Genomic DNA, 16,653 nt, shown 5'->3' on the forward strand with positions numbered 1-16,653 from the left:
CCTATTCCATTGCAGGAATTCATTACATGGTGCTATCTCTTGTCGTGTAAATACCTTAGCCCCGCTACCTTATCTTAACTACCATCTTACTTACCTTATTCTTCACAGAAAAACTCAGAGAAAATTATGTATTTCCTGTCTTCAGTTCCTCTCCTCCCTTGGTCTCTTGAGCCAACTCAAATCAGGCTTTCATCCTCACTAAAGTAGCTCTTTGCTAAGGTCACCAGTGACCTCCATGCTGTCAAATGCAACGCTCAGCTCTCTGACTTCATGCTGTTTGACTTACCTGCAGTCTTTGACAAAGTTCGTCACTCCTCCCTTTTTGAAATACTTTCTCAGCTCTGGGATATCCTTCTCATGCCTCTGACCACTTCTCAGTCTCCTTTGCTGAGTTCCTGGAGGGCCCAGCACTGGACACGTCCTCTCTGAGTGATCTCTCCCAGTCTTGGGCTTTAAACAAACATTTATACACTGACAATACTCACATTTTTATCTCCATCCCTAACCTTTTTCCTTCTGCCAGATTTGTGTCTAACTTCCTACCTGACATCTACATTTGGATATGTAATTGGCATTTCAAACTCAAACATGTCTAAAAATAACCTAATTTGCACCCCACCCACCAATGTACTTCCACCCGTCTTCCCTATGATGATAAATGGCAACTTCATTCTTTCAAATGAGAATACTTCGTAGTTACCCTTAATTTTTCTCTTTCACGTACCACATCCAATCCATTAAAAGAAAAAATCCTGTTTGCCCTAGCTTCAGAATATATCCACAATCCAATCTGAGCTCCCAGCAAATCTTGTCTGAGATGACACTTTTAAAACCTATACCAGATTAAGCCACTTTTCTGCTCAAGTCCTCAATGCCTTCCCATCTAACTCAGAATATCAGTGTCCTTACAGTGGTCTGTGAGGCCCTGGTCAGTCTGACCTACCCATTGTCCCATTCCCAACCACCATTCCCACCTCTCTGAGCTCATCTGTTTCCCTAGATCACCTCGCTCCAGCCACATGGCCCTCCACGCTTCACCCAGGATAACCTCCGAGTTCTCCTGTCTCTGGATCTTTGCTCTGGATGTTTTCTCTGTCTGGAAATCTCTTCCCCCACATATCTGCATGACTTGCTCCTCCCTTTAAAGCTACAAAATATTCCTTTCCTATCAGAGACCTATATAAAATAATCTCCAACTCCCCTCTGATTTTCTGCTTTATTGCCTTTCATAGCACAATATCTACTTTGCTCACTGGCCTATCTCCTATACTTAGAAGAATGCCTGGCAAGTAGTCACTCAGTAAGTATTTATTGGGTGAATGAATGAATGAAAATGAACAATAACAGTTTGGGAATTTTAAAGTGGCATAGAACTATATGGTCATTTTCATTTCAATATCAAAACAAAAAGCTGTTTCCAAAGTCTATCTCATAAAAGCACAGGGGTTTCTTTTCCAATAGAAAACAGAAAACGCTATGGATTTTCTTTCCTGGGAGGCTATTATGGAAAACACCTGGCTATGAGCCTGGCTGTACTTTCTTGTTCCACGAGTCATCTTAACAGACCAAGTTGCAAGGTTGGAGGCGAGGCTGTCCTATAGAACCTTGAGAAAAGCAGCATTTCAAAAACTTTCATTTATACAGATAATGATCCATTTTAAGCTATTGGTGTTGCAATAAATACAGAGTTATTAGAAGTATGAAAAGGATTCTGAATTTTTTGTTTTCTGGCCTAAATGTTTAAAAATGACAACACTTTTTTTCTAAAACAAACTAACAACAGTAAAAGCATCCTCCTGCCAAATGCAACTTCAAGAAAGCCTAATGACATTTGGGTCTTACCATTCTTCCATGTGACAATAGTTCTGAGGCTTCTCTGGGCAGCCTCTAAGTTCTGTATATATTCAGCTCCATTAAATGTTGCATGAAGTCTCATTGTAGGAAATTAACACATGCCTTCTGATGAATTTATTGTTTCACTCCGTTTTGTAAAGGGCACACCTTGTAGTTTTGATTTGTTCAATCATGTATTTTCCTGCTCACTTAATAAAAGTATTTTAAAAATAAAGGAAGAAAATGAAATGATGTAATAATATGAAGCAATATAACAGTGAAAGAATTTTTTTGTTCCTCTATTATTTTCTGTCTTTTCACAAGTCTATTGAGATGAAGGATAATGTGTAATTCAAGCTAAATCGCCAGGGTCGAGGTCTGCATGATCATTTCCTGGGCCGAGGCCACTTTGGGGTTCCGTGGTGCTTCGTTGCAGATTCCTGAAGTCCTTTACGAAAGATACAGGGCACTGGCATCTGACGGAGAGTGTGAAACAGATTCTAAGAAATGCCCAAGGTGTCACAGTCATTGTGAACAACCTGGACATCACAAGCTTCAGTTCTTAAGACACAAAAAATGATTTTAAAATGAGTTCTCAATGTATGTGAAAAAAATATTTTAAAGTGTTGTTTTTCTTTAAAATTGAATGTCACCAATCTGAACACATGTTTTTATATTCTATAAGCAACTAAACCCATTCTGTGATAATAACAATTTGATAGAGGCTCACCTCCCCCAAAAACTAGTCCTCTTCATTTTCAAAGTTAATTTAAGAGATGACACCATGAGAACATGGATTAGCAGCAGCATGGTGTGACCAAACCTTCCAGCCCTTCACCCAATGCTCCACGGTCTCAGCTCATCTTGTATTACCAAACTCGGTGGCAGATTGAGGAATTTAGATCCAGAAGGCATCTCTGGAGCAGAAAGAAACTCGCATTCAGGTCAACCTGATGCTTCCCCCATCTCGTCCTCCTCACTAGGACAGCCATTCATACCTGGAGGCCCACGCACCGGGGCAAGCCAAAGTTATCACCAGTGCAGGGCAAAATGATCAGAAAGGACAACATAGGGAGGTTTCCATAAAACCCACTCAAACAGTCTTATTTGGAGATGGCATGCTCTCACTGTTTAGTGAGAAGATGTATGTTTGAGAGCTGATGCTAATAGTACTCATATGTAGCTGTTCATTTTATTAAATGTGCTAGTTGTTTGTTTCATTTTTGTTTTACCCATTGTTCTAGTTTTGCAAAATTAAAAGTTGGCAGCCTTTATGTCAGTTCTCACAAGATTTCAGGTTTGGTGGGGGAGGCTTTGGTTTTGCTTTTTAAAGTTTCCTGGTTTGTAAAACCCCCTCAAAATGTGGCAATAACTGCTTTAGAGTACTTATAAAAGTCCAGACCTTTTTTTAGTATAGAAATGTACTGCCCGTCTCAAAAATGGAAGGGATAAATATAGGAAAAAAGGGAGGGAGGGAGGGAAGGAGGGAGGGGGAGAGAGAGAGAGAGAGAGAGAGAGAGAGAGAGAGAGAGAGAGAGAGAGAGAGAGAGAGAGAGAGAAGGAAGGGGGGGTGGGGAAAAAAGAAACCCAGCATCATCCAGCTTTGGGAACAAAGCAGATGCCCCACCTGGTGTCCGTGAGTTAGATTTGCGTTGCTGGCTTTATCAAGGAAGTGGTGGTTAACTCTGGTGGAAGTCAAGCAACATCTACAGGCTTCAGTGCCAGCACAGTGCGGACATGCCACGACATGCAAGACTGCAAAACACAGAGGTCATCTGCTAACGGCATCCTAACCACCTTAGCAGCCTGTGGTTCCCAATCTTTTCAAATATGATGACTGCCCATCATAACCACCTAAAAACTGAAAAGCAGCAAAACGTTCAGGAACACTTTTAAATAAAACTGCCTTTTATAAGCCACATTCATTTGAAAAAAAGTATGTATACCTGTGAGTCATTTATTTAGCCTACAAACAATGCTCGGTAGGCATATGGCTCACTGGATCCCTTGTCATAGTTCCACACCCAGCTTTGCTAAGGCCCCTGGTTTGTAATTTGGAAAAGGTAACTGTAAACATTTTCCCTAAGCAACCCCATTTGTGTCTTTTGTTTTATGTCAATGTTTAATGTGGATATGTTAATGGTTATTGGTTCGGTTTGTTTCAATAAGGCTGCCCATGTCACCTTCAAGTTTTGAGAGAACTCAAAACAAATATCGTTATAGTGTTTTTATTTTTGCCTGTTTATATGCCATCTTATTTTTTAAAGTTTTTGAGGCAGCTACGATCTGATATTTGACAAGCCACTAAAGCAAACTCAGCACATACCATCTGTGTGAAGAAAGTCAAGTAGCCATTTATTTATCAGCTGCCTATTACATAGCAGTCCCCACACTGGATGCTGAGGCAGAAACAGCTGATGAAGAAATGGTCCCTGCCCTGAAGGAGCTGCATTTCTTTTTACTACAGGGAAGATGGGGAAGGCAGGGTAGGAATGCACACACACACACACATAATACTAAAAAAGCAGAGACTAATATTTGATAGACGAATGCAGGGACTACTATGGGACCGAAGTGAAGGGGCTGCTGCCTGGAAAGGTTACGGAGGTCTTCCAGGGGGAGGTGGCCTTTAACAGACTATGGCCAGAAAAAAGGGAGGGAGAGATTCCAGAAGGAAGGAGCGGCTTGCACAAAGACACAGAGGAAGGAAGAGCATGCGGGCAACAGAATGACAAATAGTTCAGCAGGACTAGATAAAGTGCCGGTAGGGCAGGAAAAACCACCTCCTGACTGCAAATGTTTAGCACAGGCTCTTCAACCCACTCCCACTTTCTGACATACTAGGCCCCAGGGATTCAGGCAGCTGCCTGCCCCGCCCCCACCCCTCAATGTTACATCATCAGTTAGGAATGTCAGGGGTCCCTGTGTGTTGGTGGTGGAAGCCCCATGAATGGACCGTTTCCTATATGTAATTCTGGGCATTCTTTTAGTTGCTGTGTGTAGGCCCACGGCCCCAAATTTCCTCACTGAATCCCAGCGTTGAAGCATGAAGCTGTCCCTTGGCCCTACTGGCCCAAACTCTCCTGATCGTCATAAGAATTCCCCGTGTGCTTATTACTAAGGCAGACTTCCAGTGCAACACCCCATTCTCCTGTAAGCAAGAATCTGTATTTGTGATACCTGTGGTCCTGCACAACCCCAATCCCACACTTTGAGAAACACTACACGTCTGGAGTTTTCCTTCTTCCCCTTTGAACAATTCTGCATGTCTCCAGCGTATCTAGACACCAAAAGTGTATTCAACCAATCACCCCTTTTTCATGTTATGCAGGTATCTTGGTACCATCTTTTCTTCCAAGCAGGGTGCTGAGAAGAGAGAGCTGCCTACGGTTGCTGTGAGAGAGTAGCCCAGCCCCGTGGGATGGCCTGTCTGGCCACGGACCTCACTTTTCCTCTGCAGTGAGACTTTCCAGGTAGCCCTTGGTGACTGGGACACACTTCTGACAGCCCCAAGCTTTGCTGCCCCTGGGGACCTGGACTTCCTGCTTTCAGAGCTGACACTGAGGCATGTGAGCTCCACTCAGAAGACCTTGCTATACACACAGGATACCTACCTACTCTTGTAAACAGGTCATTTTCTTGATTTCTTAAAGTTAATGTAACACACCTTTCATTTTTAAAATATATCCCTTTAAAAGTACATTTTATTGTGATTATTTTCATATACTTTGCTATTCTTATATTGCTTTGAATTGTTTTTTTTTTCTTTTCATGCTTATGCTCCTTCTATTTCAAATTTGCCAAACTCCATTTTATGTTTACCATCCTTTATATTGTCTCTTAGTTTTAGGTTGAGATAAAAAATTTTATTACTTCTTATTTATTTTAATACTTATCTTTTCTATACCAAACTTCTCATTTCTTCTGACTTAGCTACGTTTTTGTTCTCTCTGTTTTTTTTTTGTTGTTGTTGTTGTTTTGGCCTTTTCCTATCATTTGTGTTAGGCCATGTTTAGGCCAGCAACAGAGACCTTCTTATCCTAAAAGCCATCTGTCTTGCTTTGTACTTTGTACTTGCTGGCCTGTGCTTGTCTCCTTGGGGCTTACAATCAGCAGGCCTGGGTGGTCTGGGGGCCAGGGTGTGAAGCCGGAGGACTTGGTCATGCCCTGAAACCCTCTGTTGAGACAGACAGCGCAAAGAAAACCCCCTGAAGCACTGAAGGGGGAACAGCCTCGTTTACCCCCTCCTATAAAAGTCCACACTCCTTTTTGCTCGAGGAGGTTATGGTCTTTTCTAGCCTGACCTCCCACAGCTCAAACACACCAAATAAATTCTAATAGACAAATCTTGGTCTCCCACGACTCATTCCTCCGGCCGTGCCTAACAATTTGGTGGCCATATGGGGAGCTGCCTTCACCTACCCTTTGGCGGATGACTTAGGTAAGTCTTCTCTCTTCCACCCTCTGACTCGGTCAGATTTGCTGTCTGATACAAGACCTAGCTAGGCCTGACCGTGTCCCGGGGCCCGGCCCCTGGGTCAGCCGTCGGCAGGGGTGTCTGCCCCGGTCTGCACCCTTCCCCTCCGCCGGCCCTGAGGAAACCGACAGTGGCTTGCCCTGCCATTTTCCCTTGTCCTCTTGCTGATTAAGAGGGTCTAGACTTACCTCCTTTTGCCCCCTACACCCTTCCTTCATTCCTTTGGGCTTCGACTCCTCCTCTTACCCCAGGGACTCCCCTTTGGGGATCCTTTTGGGCCTCATTAAGACAGGACTTTACCCTGTTTTAAAAGCTAAATGCCTTATTTCCTTTTCAACTGTGCCCTGACCACATTATAAGCTTGATAATGGCAAATCCTGGCCACCTACTGGAACTCTTGACCTTGATATTCTCCAAGATTTAGACAACCTCCTCCAGCAGGGTAAATGGAGTGAGGTCCCCTACCTCCTGGTTTTCTTTGAGCTGTGATGGGACTTGTCCCGTTTCCCACCCAACAGCGAATCTCTCCTCTTAGGTTTAGCTTCAGCCTCTTCTGCTCTGCCTGCTCCAGAGTCTTCACCCCCTACTCCTGATCGGGACCCTTTCGACCCCCCCAATTTTTCTTCTCCTCCCCAACCTCCACTAGTTCAACACCCTCACCGCTGTATCATCCTGCTGCTTCCTCTTCTTCCTCAATGACCGACACTCCCACTTCCTCCACTGCTGCCCCGCCTGCTCCCGACCTTTCTTCCCCTCACACCAGAACCTGACCGCCTTCTACACCCCCGGCCACCCAGATGCCTCTCAGGGACGTGGCAGGCACTGACAGCCTTGTTAGGGTCCATGTCGCTTTCTCGATGACGGACGTGAGTCACATTGAATCTAAGCTGGGCTCCTTTTCTTCTGATCCTTTCCACTTTACTAACGAGTTTGAATACCTCACCTTTTGCCATGACCTTACTTGGTGATTCATCTGTATTATTCTCTCCACATGTACTCATTCTGATGAAAAGGATCACATCATTCAAAATGCTCAGGAAATAGACTCCGTGCATCGCCAAAATAATAATATCCATCCCCCTGGGGAGGTGGCCATTCCTATCTAGGATCCTAACTGGAATTACCAGACTCACCCCCAGCCTAGTCCCGACCGTCTAAGGAGAGACCGTAAGATTAATTGTCTCCTTCGGGGCAGGAAGGCACCCATTCAGAAAGCTATCAATTATGAAAAAGTTAGGGAAATCTACCAGGACCGCCATGAGAACCCAGCTGTTTTTTTCTCCCGCCTTTCAGAGGCCCTATAAACCTACACTAACATTAATCCTGAATCTCCGGATGGCAGATGCATTTCAACTCCCAGTTGGACCCTGATATTCGTAGGAAGCTTCAGAAACTAGAGAAAGGTCCTCACCCCCCACAGGCAGATCTTTTAGAACTGGTCTTTAAGGTCTTCAACAGTCGAGATGAGGAGAGTAGACAGGCCCATACCCAGGCCTTACAGATGGAAGCCACAGCAGTTTCCCAGGCCATTAGGCCAGGTCGGCCCCAAAGGAAAAATCCAGGACCCCAATCCTCTGCGCCGCCTAATCAACCAGGTGCCTGCTTTAAATGTGGCCTCGGGACACTGGAGCTGCTCTTGCCCTAACCCAAGGCTTCCTACTAAGCCTTGCCCACTATTCGGCTGTGGTGTCCCCTGGAAGTCGGATTGCCCTCGAGCCCCGCAAGGCTCAGGAACATCCACTTCCTGGCCCCGGCCAAACGCCACGCCTGCCACGGGACCAGCAGATGGAAATAATCTCCTGGAGATCTTCGGCACCGATGATTAAAGGAGCCTGGTCCATCACAGGCCTCCACCGCCGTTATAGGCATGACGGAACCGCGGGTAACTCTCCTAGTTGCCAGTAAGGCCATTTCTTTCCTTCTAGACACGGGGGGCCACTTACTCAGCACTCCCCGAATTTTCAGGCAAGCTCTCTCCCTCTCTGGTCTCGATTGTGGGGGTCGATGGGATACCTTCTCACTCCATGGCTACCCCACCCCTTTTATGTTCCCTAGAGGGACACCCTTTTATTCATTCCTTCTTAGTCCTGCCTCATTGTCCCACTCCTATTTTAAGGAAGGACATTCTCTCAAGTTCATTGCACTGTTACTCTATATACCCCTTCTTCTCTACCACTTTTCTCGGTTTACTACCCTGTTTCCCCAAAAATAAGGCCTAGCTGGACAATCAGCTCTAATACATCTTTTGGAGCAAAAAATAATACAAGACCTGGTATTATATTATATTATATTATATTATATTAATTATTATATTATATTATATTATACTATATTATACCTGGTCTTATATTATAGTACAATAAGATCAGGTCTTATAGTAATTTTTGCTCCAAAAGACGCATTAGAGCTGATTGTCCAGCTAGGTCTTATTTTCGGGGAAACACGGTAGCAGAAATCACCCAACAAGTTGCCACCTCTCTCGGTATTCAATGTTGACTGCACATCCCGTATCGTCTGCAATATTCTGGAAAGGTAGAAAGGGCTCACCTTACCCTCAAAGCTCAATTAACCAAGCTGTCCTTAGAACTCCATCAGGACTGGATTTCCCTCCTCCCTATGGCCCTTTCCCGCCTCCGCGCCGCCCCCACCCCTTTCCTCAGCCTGTTTGAACTCATGTATGGCCACTCTTTCTTCCTTGGCAAAATACCCCCTGCATCGTCACTTCTCCTTGGTGATTATCTCCCTACCCTTTCTCTCACCTGGCACCTCCTCTGCTACTATGCTGATACCTTCCTCCCCAAACCTCAGGCTGGAATTGAAATTCCAGTAACTCATCTAGAACCGGGAGATTGTGTCCTCTTGAAGGCGCTCCAAGACCAAGTCCGCCCCCTCCATCCCAAGTGGGAAGGAGCCTATCAAGTCATCCTAACGATGCCCACAGCAACCCAACTATTAGGGGTACCTTCTTGGATTCACCTATGTAGGCTTAAAAGGGCCCCGGAGCCAGCAGCCCTGGACATAGACCAACAAAAACAACAGATGCTGGACCAGCCAGAGGGACACCAGCCAGACACCCCACCAGACATTTATACCTGCACTCAGATGGGGGACACAAAGGTGACAATACGTAAGCAACAGACCACATGAGTACTAAGACCTCACAGGTATGTGCTGGACAGGTTTACGATATCATCTTACAGGATCTGACTCAAATTCCCTGGATAGTTTAAGGGACTTAACCGACACCCAGGTAGAAAAACTGATCTGGGAACTGGCCTTTGACAAACTGTTACAGAGGGATTTTATGGACTATACACCAGCTGAGCTTCAGGACTATTTGGAACTCTCTCCACAATCCCCAAACCCTTTATTCCGGCCCATCACCTTCCCTTATCTTCCCTAGGCTTACTCCTTTACCTCACCCTTCTCTGTTATCTCCCCAGGGACTGGGAAGATAATTTTTTAATTAACATTTTAGCTGCAGGTGAAAATTTAACTAGATGCTGGATCTGCCATACCAAACCCCAGACACCCTCGAGATACAATACCCATGTTAAGGCTTATCCAATTACTAACCACTCTCTAATCCAAGCACTGAGCTCCTCCCTCCAGGGCCTCCCTTTTCCTTGAGGGTTCGTTGGGAAGGTAACCCACCCTTCTGCTTCCGACTAACTCCCTTACAACATAGGACTTTCAACTTCTCCAAAACTTCTCTCACCTGTAACGCATCCCTAGGCTGCACTCCCTGCTTTAATAGCACCCATACAACCAACAGCAACCCCTTCCAAGCCCTTGGCACCTTAAGCCAGGGTGGCTCTGCTGACTTAACAACTGGCGACATCCTCAAGCCTCTCAATTGGTCTCACCTCCTCTGCCAACCTATCTTCCGTCAACCGTGCACCCCTAATGACACCCACTGTTGTCCCGAGACTATTACAACCTTGGACCAAGCCAACTCAACCAGCTGCAGACCATGGAAACTGGGCAAACCCCTTCAGAGAACCTTACCCAGCTTTAACCCACCTCCGGCTTCCCCCTACCCATCCAAGCTGGCCAACCTAGGTCCTTTCAAATCTTGTATCTCCCCTCCATCCTATATCCTCCGTAGCCAATACAATTCTACCAACAACAGTCTCATCCCCGCCCCACCAGGCCTGATGTGGCTGTACAGGACCCCTAACAACTGACTCCCTACCCAGCAGGAGCCCCTTGAGCATTAGCCTACTCCCGCCTTGATAATTCCCTACACGGGGGAGACTGCATCCTGGGCACCGTGGCCCCACAGGGCCTTACCATTGTAAACCTCACCCAGAGCCCACTTCCACATAGACAGAAGGGAGATTTAGGACTCATGGTAGCAGGGATAGCTGCAGCGATAGCGGCCGCCGTCCCTTGGGGAGGTTTTGCCTATCATGAACACACTCTAAGGGAGCTCACTAAGTCCACAGAAGACACTTCCTGAGAAACAGCAGATGCCCTGGCAGGACTCTTCAGGTCCTTAGATTCACTAGCCAACGTTATCTTCGACAACCACCTTGCTTTAGACTGCCTCCTAGCAGACCAAGGGGGTGTTTGTGTGGTCATTAACAAGAACTGCTGTGGGGACAAAGCCCCGGAGAGCAGTTTCCAGGCTGTCGGCCTCACGTGGAAAGGTGCTGGCTCAGGTAGTAGATGGCCATCAGCTGTGGCTAGTTGGCCGTCAGCTGTAACCAGTGAGCCATTGGCCACTAATATAACTGCCATGGCTACACTAGCAGAAAACGGGGGCTAGCAAGAAAATGGTTGCTGGCAAGTGCGAAGTGTGGCAGAGTGTGGATTGCGGATCGTGTGGCTCCTGCCTCCTGTGTCTCACCCGGCCGCCAGCGAGACGATAGTGGTATGACTCCCCTGTCTATGGCTCCGTGGGTGTTCCTTTTTGGCCTCACCATGTCCTGCATTCTTATGTGGGGAGCGGGACAAGAGACCCCCGCATGCCGCCCTGCATGACACCTGCTCTACCTATATTAATAATTCAGGATAAGCTGAAACCAATGTCAAAAAGATTTATGAACAGGCTGAGTGGCTGCACAAATACAGCAGTTCGGGGGCGACTAGTTCCTTGACCTCCTGGCTCCTGAGCCCCTCTTGGTTACTCCCACTCATAGGCCCCTTAATCACCTTGTTGCTCCTCTTAATTTGGCCCCTTCTTGCTCCGCCTGCTCATTAACTTTACACAGAAAACCGTAGCTGAAGTTACCGGCAGGCAGAGCTCCCACCACGCTCTTATAAGAGCACTGCTGCAGCCCCCTCACCTAAAACTCTAGTTAGGGACCCTGATCGACACCCTCAGGTGGAAGCAGTTGCAGAAGACTGACCACCGCCCCTTTTCCTCAGAATAGTTACCCAACCCAGAGGCGGAATTTGTTCGGCCATGTGTAGGCCAGGAGCAGAAACCTTCTTATCTTAAAAGCCATCTTGTCTTGCTTTGTACCTTGTATCTGCTGGCTTCTATTTGCCTTAGGCCTGGAGAAGCCGCCTGGAATGTAGAAACCATCTTATCCTAAAAGCCATCTGTCTTGCTTTGTTCTCTGTACCTGCTGGCCTGTGTTTGTCTCCAAGGGGCTTAGGATCAGCAGGCGTGGGCGGTCTGGGGGCCAGGGTGTGAAGTCAGAGGGCTTTGTCGCCCGGATACCCTTTGTAGCGAGAGACAATGCAATGAAAACGCTCTGAAGCATTGAAGGGGGAACAGCCTCATTTACCCCCTCCTATAAAACTCCACACCCCTTTATGCTGGGGAGGTTATGGTCTTTTCTAGACTGACATTCCACAACTCAAACATGCCAAATAAATTCTAATAGACCCAATTTTGGTCTCCCGCAATTCATTCTTCCTGCCGTGCCTAACAATTTGGCAGCTGTCTTGATTTCTACTTCTTTGTGACTTTAAATTCTTCTTACTTTGCTTTCCTTCTTTGAATATTTCTATGTTTAAATGTTCTCCTTTACCTTTGTACAATATTTGTTTTTAAACCTTTTTCCTCTTTTTATTTACATTGTATCTATATGCTTTGATCAGCACTTACATTCTTATTTTTATTCTTAATTTCTTGGTCTTTTGGTTTATTTCATTAGTTTTGTCTTTCTTACATGTACAGATTATTTTTTAATTATGCATTCTAATTATTTTTCCATTATATCTTAAGTTTTTTTTCTCCCTAATTTTAATTTTAATTTAGAGCTCATTCTATTTAATCCCCTTAATTTGTCCCCTTAATTTAATCCCCTTAATGGGGACATTGAGATGCAAAGAGTTAGAAATAACACGCTCAATATCTTCAGTGAGCAGCAGTGGAACCTAAATAAGGAGCAGACTCTTGTTACTAGTCCAGTGCTCTTTCTACCAAATCACTCCAATAACAATCTGCAAAGAGCATCCTTCTTTAAAATAAAGACATCTAAATAGCATCTCATCAAAGAGCATTTCGTTCTTGAGACACTGGAGTTAGACTGTGATTCAATGTCAGTGATCACCCTGGGAGAAGGTTGTGCCTTGGCCTTTATTGGAAAGAGCATGTGAAAATAGAGTGAAAAAGGGAAAGCTGAGAAGTGGGGCTTTATTCCTAAAATACAAGGAAGAACAGAATCTAAAGTCAGAATACAGTGTACGAGTTGGGTGACCCCTGGCAAAGAACCACTCCAAGACTCAGTTCTTATTTCTAAAACAGGGATGAGACCATTCCTGCCAACTTCACTATTGGGTTATGTTTATCAAATCAGATCACAGATGGAAAAGTTCTTTGTAAACTTTGTGCATGGTTGTTCTTATAATGCTCATAAGATTCAAGGGAAAGGTTAGAGAAACACCTACATTAAAAGAATACCCTTGTTATTTTTTAAATGTATATATTTATTTATCTAAAGAGAGAAAGAATAAGCTATCTGTGCCACTCTCAATCCCCCAAATTGTATTTTTTTCCCTTTTTCTTAAAAAACGCAAGTTACTTTTTATTGACTTTCTATTGTTTGATGCACATTTCCAGCTGGTGTTCTTGAGTTTATATCCCTGTGTTATATGCATGCATTGGCCTGTTTCATTCCTTAAGCTTTGATGGTTTAAGAATAATGTATATAACTTTACCTTAATGAAAGATATTTTATTAGAATGTATGTCTTTAAACTCCAATTTTGCCTCACCAATCAAGCGGTGGCTTCTATAGAAACCCATAGTCTCTTCCCTGATCTATTTCTTACTCTCACATTCCCACTAACATTTCAGCTACAATCTTTATGGAAGTTAACAATGACAATCAGAAAAAGCATTACCTTATGCATCTGGTATTTGGGATGCTTTTTTTATTTCATTACCCAATAAACTTTTCAGACAGCAATTTTTCAATGCCTTTGCATCTGGAGCTAGGCATCTCCCAGGCAGAGCTGGCTCTGCAGCAGCAAAGTAATGGATTAAAATGCTAAGTGGGAAGAGATCCAAGATGTCAGAGTACATAAATGCTGTGCTTGCCTCATCATATGAACACATCAAAATTACAACTAAATTATAGAACAATCAACCTGAAAAGCTATCTAACGTCTAGATGAACAGAAGTTTTATAACTAAGGATATAAAGAAGAAGCTATGTTGAAACTGGTAGGAGGGGCAGAGATGAGAAATGGGCTGGTTAAAAATCAGGAAGGGTATCTCGGCCACAGAGGTTTCCCACAGAGGAGTGAGGGACCCCAACTCCACACTGGCCTCTCCATCCCAAAGTACTGGTGCCAGGAAGAGGAGCCCCCACAGCATCTGACTGTGCAAAACAATGGGGATTCCAATCATCTGGGGTCGGGATGGAAGGCTGCAGGAAACCCAGATGTCCTCTTAAATTGCCCACTCAGGCACTCACCCTGGGCTCCAGTGGAGGGATGGTGACTCAGGGGGAGTATTAGAGACATATGGGAAGAGACAGTTGTATAACTTTGAGGCAAGGGCTGGAGAGACAGTCACCATTTTCCCTGTGTTGGGTCCTTCTCCCACGCAGCTGGAAGGTGGATACCATCTTTCCTGTGTTGAGCCCCTCCCCCATGCTCATGGCCAAATCTGAATCTGACTGGTCTGTTGAGCTCTGCTGACTCACCCTGCTGACTCACTGAGACCCCATCACACCCCAGTTCCATACTGCACAAGGTTTTATCAATGGCTGAACCTTAAGGTAGCTGGTGAGTGGCAACAGACCTCTGAGTGTCCTGGCTTTTTGCGGAGCTACCCCAGACCTGCTACTGGTGGCAGACATCCTCGGTTCACTCCCATGTGCCTCCAGGTACAACACAGGCAGCGAATGACCATGGATCACTTTGTAGCTCCTACCAGGTAGTTCCTGGCCAGTCACAGGCAGTGGCTGATCAAGGCTCACACCAGAGCCCCTCCCAAGAGGCCCCAGAACTAAAATACTTGAAGATTGGCTTCAGACCACAGCAGAGCACCACCCAATTAGCTCCACAAGTGGCACACCCAAAGGACAGTCTCAACAGGCACCAGAGCCCACTGGAGTGAGTCCTGCTCCATGGGATAAGCCTCCTGCACAGCAGCTCATAAGCTGTGGATGTGGCCAAACTCCACAGCCAGTCAGCTTAAGTGTCAGTTCCATCTACTGATGTGCCAATAGCAATCAAGGCTCAACTATAACAGGACAGCACACACAACCCACAGAGGGACACTCCCGGAGCGCCTGGTATGGGTGACCAGGGAGATTGTGTCACTGGGTGCCACACGACACCTAGTACATGGGGACACCCAGAGAAAACTGGGAGACATGGCATATATACCTAATACATAGAAGCAAATACAGAGAGGCAGTCCGAATGAGGAAACGAAGAAATACGTCCCAAATGAAAGAACAAGAGAAAACTCCAGGAAAAGAACTAAACAAAATGGAGGCAAGCAGCCTACCAGAAACAGAGCTCAAGACAATGATTATAAGGATGCTTAGGGAACTTAGTGAGAACTTCAACAAAGAGAGAGCAAGCATAAAAGAACGTAGAAATTCTAAAAAAGAACCACTCGGAGGTGAAGAACAGAAAAATGAAATGAATAATGCACTAGGAGGAATCACCAACAGACTAGATGAAGCAGAGGATCAAATCAGCAATTTGGAATATAAGGTAGCAGAAAACACTCAATTGGAACAGCAAAAAGAAAAAAGCATTAAAAAAAATGAGGACAGTTTAAGAGACCTCTGGGACAACATCAAGTGTAACAACATTTGTATCATAGGGGTACCAGAAGTAAAATAGAGAAAGCAAGGGACTGAGAACCTATTTGAAGAAATAAGGATTGAAAACTTTCCTAACCTGGTGAAAGAAATAGACATACAAGCCCAGGAAGCACAGAGAGTCCCAAACAAGGTGGACCCAAACAGGCCCACACCAAGACATATAATAATTAAAATGGCAAAGGTTGAAGACAGGGAGAGAATCCTGAAAGCAAAAAAAGAGGGGCAGTTTGTTGCCTGCAGAGGAGCTCCCATAAGACTTCCAACTGATTTCTCAATGAAAACTTTGCAGGCCAGAAGGGATTGGCACGAAATATTCAGAGTGATGAAGAGCAAGGACCTATAGCCAAGATTACTCTACCCAGCAAGGCTATCATTTGGAATCAAAGGACAAATGGAGAGATTTCTGGACAAGGAAAAGTTGGAGGAATTCAAACTAGTATTGCAGGGAATGTTGGAGGGACTTCTTCAAGATGGAAACGAACAAAAAAGATAAAAAAAACATGAATAAAATAGCAATAACTACATATCTATCAACAATTACTTTAAATGTAAATGGATTAAATGCTCCAATAAAATACAAAGGGTGACTGAATGCATGAGAGAATAGGACCCTTACATATGCTGCCTATAAGAGACTTCAGATTGAAAGTCACATACAGACTGAAAGTAAAGAGATGGGAAAAGTTATTTCATGAAAATGGAAATGAAAAAAAGAAAGAAATGGTGGGGTAACAATACTTGTACAAGACAAAACAGATTTGAAAACAAAGGCTATAACAAGAGACAAAGAAGGACCCAGTGATTCCACTTCTGGGTATTTATCCGAAGAAACCCAAAATGCAGGGGGATTTGAGGGGACGTGTGCATCCAGGTGTTCATTGCAACATTATTCACAATAGCCAAGATATAGAGGCAGCCTAAGTGTCTGTCAAAGGTTGAATGAATAAAGAGGAGATGGTATATTTATACAATGGAATATTGCTCACCCAGGGAAGGGAATGGGTTCTTGCCATTTGTGGCAGCATGGATGGACCTGGAGGATATTATGTTGAGTGGAGTATGTCAGACAGAGAAAGACAAATTCAATGTGATTTTGCTT

This window comes from Rhinolophus ferrumequinum, chromosome 2 (assembly GCF_004115265.2).
Source record: "Rhinolophus ferrumequinum isolate MPI-CBG mRhiFer1 chromosome 2, mRhiFer1_v1.p, whole genome shotgun sequence".
Lineage (NCBI taxonomy): Eukaryota > Metazoa > Chordata > Mammalia > Chiroptera > Rhinolophidae > Rhinolophus > Rhinolophus ferrumequinum.